The sequence below is a fragment of the Oncorhynchus kisutch genome, linkage group LG6, assembly GCF_002021735.2.
Source record: "Oncorhynchus kisutch isolate 150728-3 linkage group LG6, Okis_V2, whole genome shotgun sequence".
NCBI classification, from domain to species: Eukaryota; Metazoa; Chordata; class Actinopteri; order Salmoniformes; family Salmonidae; genus Oncorhynchus; species Oncorhynchus kisutch.
The window spans coordinates 67,963,538-67,975,838 of record NC_034179.2 but is presented as its reverse complement, the minus strand read 5'-3'; the positions used below and the strand labels follow the sequence as shown (position 1 = coordinate 67,975,838).

Sequence of the window (12,301 nt, the reverse complement as noted above, 5' to 3'; positions counted from 1 at the left end):
TTGTACCCCTGCACATCTACTCGGTACTGATATCCTGTGTATTAGCAGTCATGGAAAAAGTACCCAATTGTCATACTTGAGTAGGAGTATAGATATCTTAATAGAAAATGACTCAAGTAAAAGTGAAACCTACCCAGAAAAATTCTACTTGAGTAAAAGTTCAAAAGGCTACTTATTTACTGGCTATCCGTAAATAAGTATATTCAAAACCAAATACACTTATTTACGGATAGCCAGTGCCACACGCCAACACTCAGACATAGATAGCCAGGGCCACACTCCAACATTCAGACGTAATAATTATGTCTGAGTGTTGGAGTGTGGACCTGGCTATCCGTAAATGTAAAAAACAAGAAAATCGTGCCATCTGGTTTACAAACAACAAAGCATTTGTGTTTAGTGTGTCCACCAGATCAGACGCAGTAGGGATGACTAGGGATTTTCTCTTTAAGTGTGTTAATTCAACCATTTTCCTGTCCTGCTAAGCATTCAAAATGTAACGAGTACTTTTGGGTGTTAGGGAAAATGTATGGAGTAAAATATCCCTTTGCATGTTATACCAGTTGCCCAAATTTGGCCATACCATAAGGTCATCATATGAGGTTGCAAATCAAAATAAAACATTCCCAATTATTCAAATGTAAAGCTATACATTTTAGGTAATTGACCCATTATTGTCTGTCCAATAGCCTCTACATTTACAATGAAACTCATGGGTGTGTTTAATGGGATGTGGAGCTTTATGGTGGGTGCAGGGCAATGGCGTCTTTAGCCCTGGGCTTCCGGGGCCGAAACCTTTTGATGGTCTAAAAACTGCACAATTGCAGGTTGTATGTCTAAAATGAGTTCCATAACGGTGCATCACTTACACACTAAGTAGTATGCCATAGAGAACAGCTTAGTGACTGTCATGGTTTCACCATTACTTTACTGAAAACCGTGTATCCCTAGCCCAAACCGTTCAAAGTTATGATCCATTTTACTGGAGCTATATTGGGTGGTTTTTTTCTGTCGCGAATTTGCGAGATAAACAATGTCCCAGGCCATAATAAAACTAGGCTACTCGCAAACCGCTAATTCGTTTAGGGTGCACTCGGAAAGTATTCAGAACCCTTGACTTTTTCCACATTATGTTACGTTACAGCCTTATTCTAAAAATGGATTCAATACATTTTTCCCTCATCAACCTACACACAATACCCCATAATGACAAAGTGAAAACAGATTTTTAGAACTTTTTGGAAATGTATTAAAAACAAAAAAACAGAAATACCATATTTATATAAGTTTTTAGACCCTTTGCTATGAGACTCAAAACTGAGCCCAGGTGCATCCTGTTTCCATTGATCATCCTTGAGATGTTTCTATAACTTGATTGGAGTCCACCTGTGTTAAATTCGAGTGATTGGACATTATTTGTAAAGACACACACCTGTCTATATAAGGTTCCACAGTTGACAGTGCATGGCTTGGTTTTCATTCTGACATTTCAAAACGTGTTTTTGCCTTGTCATTATCGGGTGTGCAGATTTATTTTATTTTACCTTTATTTAACTAGGCATGTCAGTTAAACTGGTTTAGATGATTAAATATCCCTACAATATTCATAATTGTAATGATATACAATAATAATAATAATAATAAAACAAATTATGATAAATATTTTACTCAAATGCAGTATCCTATAACCAGGCTTATGTGGCTACCTCCAGGCTCCTAGGTAACTATACATTTTCAAAGCAAAAATAGAAATCTCATGGATCAAAGATGAATGTCACTGATTGAACCATCATAAATGACTGCAATTGCTTTGAATGACGGTTAGGAAGGCTACATCTGTGGGCCAAGAAATATATATGCCTTAGAAATACTAATAGACTCACTAACACAATGGCATAAAATATATTCGATGGCTGTGAATTGTACACTGATACACGTGATTCTATTTTACATGCAATAATGTTGCATGTGAATCACTTCAAACTATATTTGGAACAGGCTAATAAAAAAACTGATTAGATAACAGATCACAATGTGAAGCACATTGGACAGCCTGAGAAAATCCACGATAGGTTACCAAGTGTTGCAATCTAATAAACTAAATCATTTTGGAGTATTATACTATCCCTCACAAACCATGAAAGAAACGATTATAGTAATTTACAATATCATATAGACATAGTGACCTCAGATTGTCATTTCCTTCATGATCCACGAAGCAAAGGCTGTTTTCACGGAAATCTATTCTGAGCAGCTCCTGCACCAACTGTGGACGTTTGTCTAATTTTGATTAACAACACGATTGAGGGCGCCGGAGCAAAATGGACAAGTTATAGTTTCTGGAGAGCAAAATACGGTACAGCATGAAACAAAGTAATCTGTTAAAAAAAGATTGGTGTTTGATGCAGACTAAAATGTTATTCTGCGCATGATGACGCGCAAAAGTACGTATGTCTCCGCTTCACACCGCTAGCTAGCAGGAAGTATGTTGAATCCGAGGAGAAAAAAATGACCGAAGAACCAAAGTCGGTTGTTGATCTGAAAAAAATAACAAGTCTCCTAAATGAGAACGCAAATGCTTCGGTTTTTGGATTCGGCATCATTCTCTCTGGTGCAAAGAACGTCATTAAACGGGTAAGTCGAGTGCGTAAAACGTATTTAAAAAAAATAAATAAAAAAATGTTTTCCATCAATGGGCCAGAGTGTATTTGTCGAGATCTTTGTTGGTTCTAGGCTAGCGCACGTTAGCCAGCAAGCTAACCTTTGCGTGCCACCGTTATTTGGCTTGCTTAGGCATTAATTACCCCTGAAATAATATGGTCTGTGTATATAACAAGGGAATATACATACATTTATGCAGTGTGCGCATCAATTTCTTTGAGCTTGCAAAATGTAGAGTTAACGACTTCCGTTTTCCTTGTATTTTTTTTTTTAGCATCGTGGGGGGGTGTAACGTTACTTAGCTAGGCGGCCGCGCTAGCTATTTTGTTAGGTCGGTGCAGATTATTACATTAGTTTGATAGTTGGCCAGGTTAAATGCCCCTTAAGGTGAAGTAATGTCTCACATTTAGCTACACTTGTATACAAATAATACTATGCATTTATATGATCCGAAGTAATGTATTTTCACGACTTGACCCAGCTAACAGGCTAATGTTTGCACAGCTAACTAAAATGCAGCTAGTGTACTAGCTAGTTGCAAATAGCTTCTAAGAAAGCAATTTATGGAAATTGAGTCATTTTTGTTATTTTGGGGCAACGCGTATAAACGTTATATTTTAACATTGAATAACTCGATGTTTCAGTTAACTATGCATGTATGATTAAAATGTCTTATAGTTTATGCTTTCTCGGTCCTCCGGCCTTGACGTTGCCTAATTTGGGGAGTCGTTCGATGGAAAAGAGCACGGAATGTCTCGCGGATCGGCGGTAAAGATGCCCTGCTTTTGTCCTGAAAAAATTACGCTGTGTGAACTCAGTGGAAAGACAAGCCAAGGTCAGGGAGCACGTTAGAATCGCCTCCCACCACGATGTCAGATTATACTTTATTAAAATTATTTCGAATTACAGGCTCTTGGGCCTCCCTATTATGAAAAAAAAACGTTATTTGTTGAAATGTGCTCCAGACCCCGAGCTTTCAATCAAAACAATGCACGTGTAAACATCGAGTCACGCAGAAAGTAATTGTAAAGATATTAACCTAGCTGAACGGTGTATGTACAGCTATCTGAAATATGTATATTCATATTCTTTCTTTTTTCTTTGTGGTTCCTTGCCCTCAGGCTGTTTACAGTATCCTGCAAACCGTTTTTGCACGGTGAAGGTGTTTGTGATTTCACTGTTTTAAAATATTTTGATTTCCTTCTGCTATCAAATTAGTTTAGCTTGTTTGCTAGGCTAACTACTTTTGTGCACACTAGTTAGTTATATTTTACAGTTAGACAGTGTAAATATATATTTTTCTGTTTGCATTTAGTTGCAAATGGGAATTAGTCAGTGAAGGTAAAATTATTCCAAACCTGTTTATGCTTCACCTCCCCATTTCTGTCTCTTATGTATTAATAATTATTCTACTTGCATCATTTACACCACGTTTGATAATGGCCAATCGAGCTTAAGTGTGAACATTCACATTACATTTTCCTCCCCAGAGAGAGAACCAGAAACCCTGGCTTCTACAGGCCAAAGATTTATGAATTCACTTTTTACACCATGGGCCCATTGTGATATTTGTTGTTGTTGCATCCCATAAATTAAGCAATCAAGGTTTTAATTCTCATGCCTTGCTCGCTGGATGTTTCTATATAAATCTAGATCCCTCCCACCCTGCTATCATTTGAATAGACATATGCATTTATTCCAACCTGGGCCCAGCTCAGCAATGAATATATAAACTCAGCAAAAAAAGAAACGTCCCTTTTTCAGGACCCTGTCTTTCAAACATAATTCATAAATTCATGGTCATTTAGACACTAACAGCTTACAGACGGTAGGCAATTAAGGTTACAGTTATGAAAACTTAGGACACAGGAGAGGCCTTTCTACTGACTGAATAACACCAAAAGAAAGATGCCCAATGTCCCCGCTCATCTGTGTGAACGTGCCTTAGGCGTGCTGCAAGGAGGCATGAGGACTACAGATGTAGCCAGGGAAATATTGCAATGTCTGTACTGTGAGACGCCTAAGATGGCGCTCCAGGGAGACGGGACGAACAGCTGATCATCCTCGCAGTGGCAGACCACGTGTAACGACGTCTGCACAGGATCGGTACATCCGAACATCACACCTGCGGGACAGGTACAGGATGGCAATAACAACTGCCCGAGTTACACCAGGAATACACAATCCCGTCATCAGTGCTCAGACTGTCCGCAATAGGCTGAAAGAGCTGGACTGGGGGCTTGTAGGCCTGTTGTAAGGCAAGTCTTCACCAGACATCACTGGCAACAACGTCGCCTATGGGCACAAAACCACCGTCGCTGGACCACACAGGACAGGCAAAAAGTTCTCTTCACTGACGAGTTGCGGTTTTGTCTCACCAGGGGTGATGGTCGGATTCGCGTTTCTTGTTGACGGAATGAGCGTTACACCGAGGCCTGTACTCTGGACTGGGATCGATTTGGAGGTGGCAGGTCCGTCATGGTCTGGGGCGGTGGTGTGCCCCAGCATCATCGGGCTGAGCTTGTTGTCATTGCAGGCAATCTCAATGCTGTGTGTTACAGGGAAGACATCCTCCTCCCTCATGTGGTACCCTTCCTGCAGGTTCATCCTGACATGACCTTCCAGCATGCCACCAGCCATACTGCTGGTTCTTTGCATGATTTCCTGCAAGACAGGAATGTCAGTGTTCTGCCATGGCCAGCAAAGAGCCCGGATCTCAATCCTATTGAGCACGTCTGGGACTTGTTGGACCCCCCCCCCAGAAATTTCCGGGAACTTGCAGGAGCCTTGGTGGAAGAGTGGGGTAACATCTCACAGCAAGTACTGGCAAATCTGGTGCAGTCCATGTGAAGGATATGCACTGCAGTACTTAATGCAGCTGGTGGCCACACCAGATACTGACTGTTTGATTTTGACACCCCCCTTTGTTCATGGACACATTATTCCATTTCTGTTAGTCACATCTGTGGAACTTGTTCAGTTTGTCTTGTTGAATCCTGTTTTGTTCGTACAAATATTTACACATGCTAGGTTTGCTGAAAATGAACACAGTTGACAGTGAGAGGACATTTTATTGTTTTGCTGAGTCTATATGCTTCAAAGTGTAAACAGATGACCGACAACCCAAACTGTAGAGGAAGTGCTTTTTGTGACGTTAGACCCATGTGGTATTTCGCTATACAGATCTTGGTGAGCCTAGCACACCCAGATGGCCTGGCATCAGAGCCCCTAGGTCAGGGTACCTTCCCAGAGGTTATGAGGCTTTCACTTTAACATTAGAGCTGTAAGACTAACCCATGCAGGTATAAAGTATATTCTGTTGAGGTCACTTGACTACAGGAACAAATACTGGTAGGCCTATGTCAATAAGCCATTCTGGAATAGGATGCCTTATTCAAATATAGGTTGGGGGGGAATGGTGGAAGGCTCTAGAGTAGTGGATTGAGCCTATATTAGACTACCAGGCCTATGTTACTGAAAATGACCACGGTGACATTTGATCCATTTAAAAAAATATATATATATATATATATTTGAATGTTGTGTGCAACTGCAGTATCAATCTTGCATTAGCTTATTTTAGGGCCAACTTCTCAAATTTGGATGATATCACAGAGCTTACATTGATTTTTCACAATGTGAAATTATGAAATGGAAGTATTCCACAAACCTTTATATTGTCTTTTGTGCTGTAAATGTAAAAACTATAGGTGTGTGGTTCTCAAGATTCTGCAGGAAGAACTTGGCACACGACACATTGGACAGCCTGGAAGCAAACACAAGCTGCAAACGTGCCACATCTAATAAAACTAAAACCATGTCTAAAAGTTGTCACAACACAAGCCTTTATTTAGCACATATGCCTAAATACTAAGACTTTGAATCCGCACTGACAATTGGCAGTAGATGATAAATCATATGTATGCATAAAATATAGGTTAATTTGAACAAATGTATTATTCATCAAACATTGGCAAAACATAAAGCAGTACATTCTATAAATGTAAGACAACATATTTTGAGGTTTTGAACTGATCATGTATTTTACCCCACAAAGCATAAGTGTTGAATGTTAAAAGGGTAGTGCAGTTGAAGATGCGATTTTCCTTCTCTCTTTTTTTCATTTATATTTCCACGCAGGTCAAAATAACACAGAAATTGTGATAATGCCCCTTTTGTTTAAGAGCTGTTTAATATTTTATTTTTTTTTTGTCTGGAATTTCAGCCTGTTCAGGTGGGATGTAACTTTTGGCCCACAACATGACATCACAATGTGATCTGAGTATAATAGACCAATGACTGTTCATCTGATGTGGGTGGGCTCTAGACCATCCTATCAGCCTTTCAGGGCTGTGTATGTAAAAGTCGTCCAATTTGTTTCCCAACGCCTACATGATCAGACTGATGATTTCGAGACATACGGTGGTGGATTTAAAAATACAATTCCAAAGACTACATTAGGGCTTTAAGAATAATGATTGACTTCCTGGTAGAATTGAAATCTCTAAAGCCCTGTAAGAGATACTCTATACAATGATGCGTCTTTTTTCTGCCCTAACAATGGCAGTTGTTGTCAGAAAGGTGGGTGAAGGTGGGACCGTTCTAGCCAATGAGAGGGCAGATATGTGTGATCAAAACAAACAACTAGATACGAATGTAGTGATAACTGAATGAAATTGTAACAACCTAAACATTCTGAAACTTCTTTTCAATCAAATAAGCCTCACTTAGCAAATTAGCAATCACATTTTTTGTTGACCAAATCCACACACTCATAGGTCTTGATACAAAAACTCCCCACTTGGTCTGCTTATCACTGTAGTGATGGGAGTGGAGCCTCTCGCTTTGCCTGTTCTTCCTATCAGGGGTAGGCAACTAGATTCAGCTGGAGTGTTTTTGGAAGAGCAGATTGTCGGGGTGACGGATCATAATGATTTTCAATGCAAATTGAGCACAACTTAGCCCCCCCCCCCCCCCCCCCCCCCCCCCCCCATTGGCCCGCGGGCCACCTGTTTTCGACCCCTATCCCTGACACGTGATCTGAGAGGATTGAACAGGTGGAGGAAATATGGCAATCTCTTGGTAGATATTGCCTCTTAGATCTGTGTCTAGGGCAGTGATATAAAAAAAAAGTAACTTTGAGGTCAGGACTACTGCTGGTTTTCTGTTCGACCTGATAATTCATTGCATACACATGGTGTACCAGGTCTAAATCAGTCCCTGATTAGAAGGGAATAATTTACAAAAGCAGCAGTACTGGGTCTAGGGACCTCAAACTAGGCTCTGGACCTCCTGTTTCCCTCAAATAAGGGACTGATTTTGACCTGGGACACTGTAATTATCAGGTAGGAAAGAACCAGCAGTCTCTGGACCCTGTAGGCGTGTGGCCCTGGTCTAGGGGAAATGGGGCTAGGGGTTGGCCCAATCCCAATGCACTTGTGGAGATCTGAGAAGATTTGATTGGCATAAGAAATATGGTAAAACTTCCCCCTGGTCTATCAGGCCAAAGTGGATCTATTGCCATGTTACTTACAGTACACCTATCAGATCTCCACAAGTGTATAGGGGCCAATTTGGGATTGGGCCATTGTTTCTGGACAAAACCTACATTTCAGGACCATTAAGCATGAAATGCAAAGAATCAAACTGCCGATAGGTAGGTACCACAGTGAGAGGCGGTTCCTTCTCTTGCTAGAACAAAAGCGGTACCTGCTGCATGCTGACCCGGTAGCGACGGACCTGCCGTTTCTACTTGTAGAATCGCAATGCTCGTCAGTGGCCAACAACTTTAAAACCTACCCCAACCAGGAACCGTGGCTAGATGGCAGCATTTGCACAACACTGAAAGCACGAACCACCGCATTTAACTATGGCAAGGTGACTGGGAATATGGCAGAACACAAACAGTAGTCATTCCCACTGTAAGGGAATCAAACAGGCAAAACTTCAGTATAGAAACAAAGTGGAGTCACAATTCAACGGCTCAGACAGGAGATGCATGTGGCAGGGTCTACAGACAATCAAGGACGACAAAAGGAAAACAAGCCACGTTGCGGACACTGACGTCTTGCTTCTGGACAAGCTAAACGCGTTCTTTGCCCACTTTGAGGATAACACAGCGCCACCGACGCAGCCCGCTACTGAGGGCTCTCCTCCGTGGCTGACGTGAGTAAGACATTAACCCTCGCAAGGCTGCCAGCCCAGATGTCACCCCAAGCTGCATCCTCAGAGCATGCGCAGACCAGCTAGCTGGTGTGTTTATGGACATATTCAATCTCCCTATCCCAGTCTGCTGTCCCCACATGCTTCAAGATGGCCACCATTGTTCCTGTACCCAAGAATGCAAAGGTAACTGAACTAAATGACTCTCCCCATTGAACTCCCTTCTGTCGTCATGAAGTGCTTTGAGAGACTAGTCAAGGATCATATCACCTCCACCTTACCTATCACCCTAGACCCACTTCAATTTGCCTACCGCCCCCATAGGTCCATAGACGATGCAATCGCCATCACACTGCCCTATCCCATCCGGACAAGAGGAATAGCTATATAAGAATGCTGTTCATTTACTACAGCTCAGCATTCAACTCCATAACACCCTCCAAGCTCGAGGCCCTGGGTCTGAACCCCACCTTGTGCATTTGGGTCCTGGACTTCCTGACGGGCTGCCCCCAGGTGGTGAAGGTAGGAAACCACACTTCCACTTTGCTGGTTCTCAACACTGGGGCCCCGCAAGGGTACATACTCATCCCCCTCCTGTACTTTGTTCACCCATGACTGCGTGGCCAAGCACACCTCCAATTCAATCATCAAGTTTGCAGACGACACAACAGTAGTATGCTTGATTACCAACAACGACGAGACAACCTACAGGGGGGAGGTGAGGGCACTCGGAGTGTGGTGCCAGGAAAATAACCTCTCACTCAACGTAAACAAAACAAAGGATATGATTGTGGACTTCAGGAAACAGAGGATCGAGCACCCCCTAGTGGAGAAAGTGGAACGTTTTAAGTTCCTCGGCGTACACCTCACAGACACTGAAATGGCAGAGGCATTGAAGCGCCTCTTCAACCACAGGAGGTCAGTACAGGTGAATCGAAGCTGGGACCGAGCGACTGGGAAAAACAGCTTCTATCTTTATTTATTTTTTCACCTTTTATTTAACCAGGTAGGCAAGTTGAGAACAAGTTCTCATTTACAATTGCGACCTGGCCAAGATCAAGCAAAGCAGTTTGACACATACAACAACACAGAGTTACACATGGAGTAAAACAAACACAGTAGAAACAAGTCTATATATGCTGTGAGCAAATGAGGTGAGATAAGGGATGTAAAGGCAAAAAAAAGGCCATGGTGGCAAAGTAAATGCAATATAGCAAGTATAACACTGGAATGGTAGATTTGCAGTGGAAGAATGTGCAAAGTAGAAATAAAAAATTATGGGGTGCAAAGGAGCAAAATAAATAAAAAGCTAAATAAATACAGTAGGGAAAGAGGTAGTTGTTTGGGCTAAATTATAGATGGGCTATGTACAGGTGCAGTAATCTGTGAGATGCTCTTGACAGCTGGTGCTTAAAGCTAGTGAGGGAGATAAGTGTTTCCAGTTTCAGAGATTTTTGTAGTTTGTTCCAGTCATTGCCAGCAGAGAACTGGAAGGAGAGGCGGCCAAAGGAAGAATTGGTTTTGGGGCTGACCAAAGAGATATACCTGCTGGAGCGCGTTCTACGGGTGGGTGATGCTATGGTGACCAGCAAGCTGAGATAAGGGGAGACTTTACCTGGCAGGGTCTTGTAGATGACATGGAGCCAGTGGGTTTGGCGACTAGTATGAAGCGAGGGCCAGCCAACGAGAGAGTACAGGTCGCAATGGTGGGTAGTATATGGGGCTTTGGTGACAAAACGGATGGCACTGTGATAGACTGCATCCAATTTGTTGAGTAGGGTATTGGAGGCTATTTTGTAAATGACATCGCCGAAGTCGAGGATTGGTAGGATGGTCAGTTTTACAAGGGTATGTTTGGCAGCATGAGTGAAGGATGCTTTGTTGTGAAATAGGAAGCCAATTCGAGATTTAACTTTGGATTGGAGATGTTTGATGTGGGTCTGGAAGGAGAGTTTACAGTCTAACCAGACACCTAGGTATTTGTAGTTGTCCACATATTCTAAGTCAGAGCCGTCCAGAGTAGTGATGTTGGACAGGCGGGCAGGTGCAGGTAGCGATCGGTTGAAGAGCATGCATTTAGTTGTACTTGTATTTAAGAGCAATTGGAGGCCACGGAAGGAGAGTTGTATGGCATTGAAGCTTGCCTGGAGGGTTGTTAACACAGTGTCCAAAGAAGGGCCAGAAGTATACAGAATGGTGTCGTCTGCGTAGAGGTGGATCAGAGACTCACCAGCAGCAAGAGCGGCCTCATTGATGTATACAGAGAAGAGAGTCGGTCCAAGTATTGAACCCTGTGGCACCCCCATAGAGACTGCCAGAGGTCCGGACAACAGACCCTTCGATTTGACACACTGAACTCTATCAGAGAAGTAGTTGGTGAACCAGGCGAGGCAATCATTTGAGAAACCAAGGCTGTCGAGTCTGCCGATGAGGATGTGGTGATTGTCAGAGTCGAAAGCCTTGGCCAGATCAATGAATACGGCTGCGCAGTAATGTTTCTTATCGATGGCGGTTAAGATATCGTTTAGGACCTTGAGCGTGGCTGAGGTGCACCCATGACCAGCTCTGAAACCAGATTGCATAGCAGAGAAGGTATGGTGAGATTAGAAAGGCATGGTAGGATAGATATAGGTCTGTAGCAGTTTGGGTCAAGAGTGTCTAGCCCGGCTGATTTGTAGGGGTCCAGATTTTGCAGCTCTTTCAGAACATCAGCTGAATGGATTTGGGAGAAGGAGAAATGGGGAAGGCTTGGGCAAGTTGCTGTGTGGGGTGCAGTGCTGTTGACCGGGGTAGGAGTAGCCAGGTGGAAAGCATGGCCAGCCGTAGAAAAATGCTTATTGAAATTCTCAATTATGGTGGATTTATCAGTGGTGACAGTGTTTCTTATCTTCAGTGCAGTGGGCAGCTGGGAGGAGGTATTCTTATTCTCCATGGACTTTACAGTGTCCCAGAACTTTTTTGAGTTGGTGTTGCAGGAAGCAAATTTCAGCTTGAAAAAGCTAGCCTTGGCTTTTCTAACTGCCTGTGTATAATGGTTTCTAGCTTCCCTGGACAGCTGCATATCACGGGGGCTGTTCGATGCTAATGCAGAACGCCATAGGATGTTTTTGTGTTGGTTAAGGGCAGTCAGGTCTGGGGAGAACCAAGGGCTATATCTGTTCCTGGTTCTAAATTTTTTGAACGGGGCATGTTTATTTAAGATGGTTAGGAAGGCATTTAAAAAAACTATTTAGGCATCCTCTACTGACTGGATGAGATCAATATCCTTCCAGGATACCACGGCCAGGTCGATTAAAAAGGCCTGCTCGCTGAAGTGTTTCAGGGAGCGTTTTATAGTGATGAGTGGAGGTCGTTTGACCGCTGACCCATTACTCAAATCAAATAAATCAAATTCAAATAAAATCAAATTTGATTTGTCACATACACATGGTTAGCAGATGTTAATGCGAGCGTAGGGAACTGTTTGTGCTTCTAGTTC

At 42.6% G+C, this 12,301-nt stretch overlaps 1 protein-coding gene across 6 annotated transcripts in view; it reads left to right on the top strand.

Moving 5' to 3' along the window:
• Positions 1-1,665: 1,665 nt before the first annotated feature.
• LOC109891903 (zinc finger protein 646) overlaps positions 1,666-12,301 on the top strand; it is a 31,820-nt gene continuing 21,184 nt past the window's right edge. Inside the window, exon 1 of one of the 6 annotated variants that reach the window (XM_031827244.1) lies at positions 1,666-1,720. The gene's annotated coding sequence lies outside the window, so the exon portion shown is untranslated. Of the gene's footprint in view, positions 1,721-2,176; positions 2,635-12,301 lie in introns of those variants that run through there. The other 5 variants (XM_031827245.1, XM_031827243.1, XM_031827246.1 and 2 more) reach the window with 5 other exon arrangements.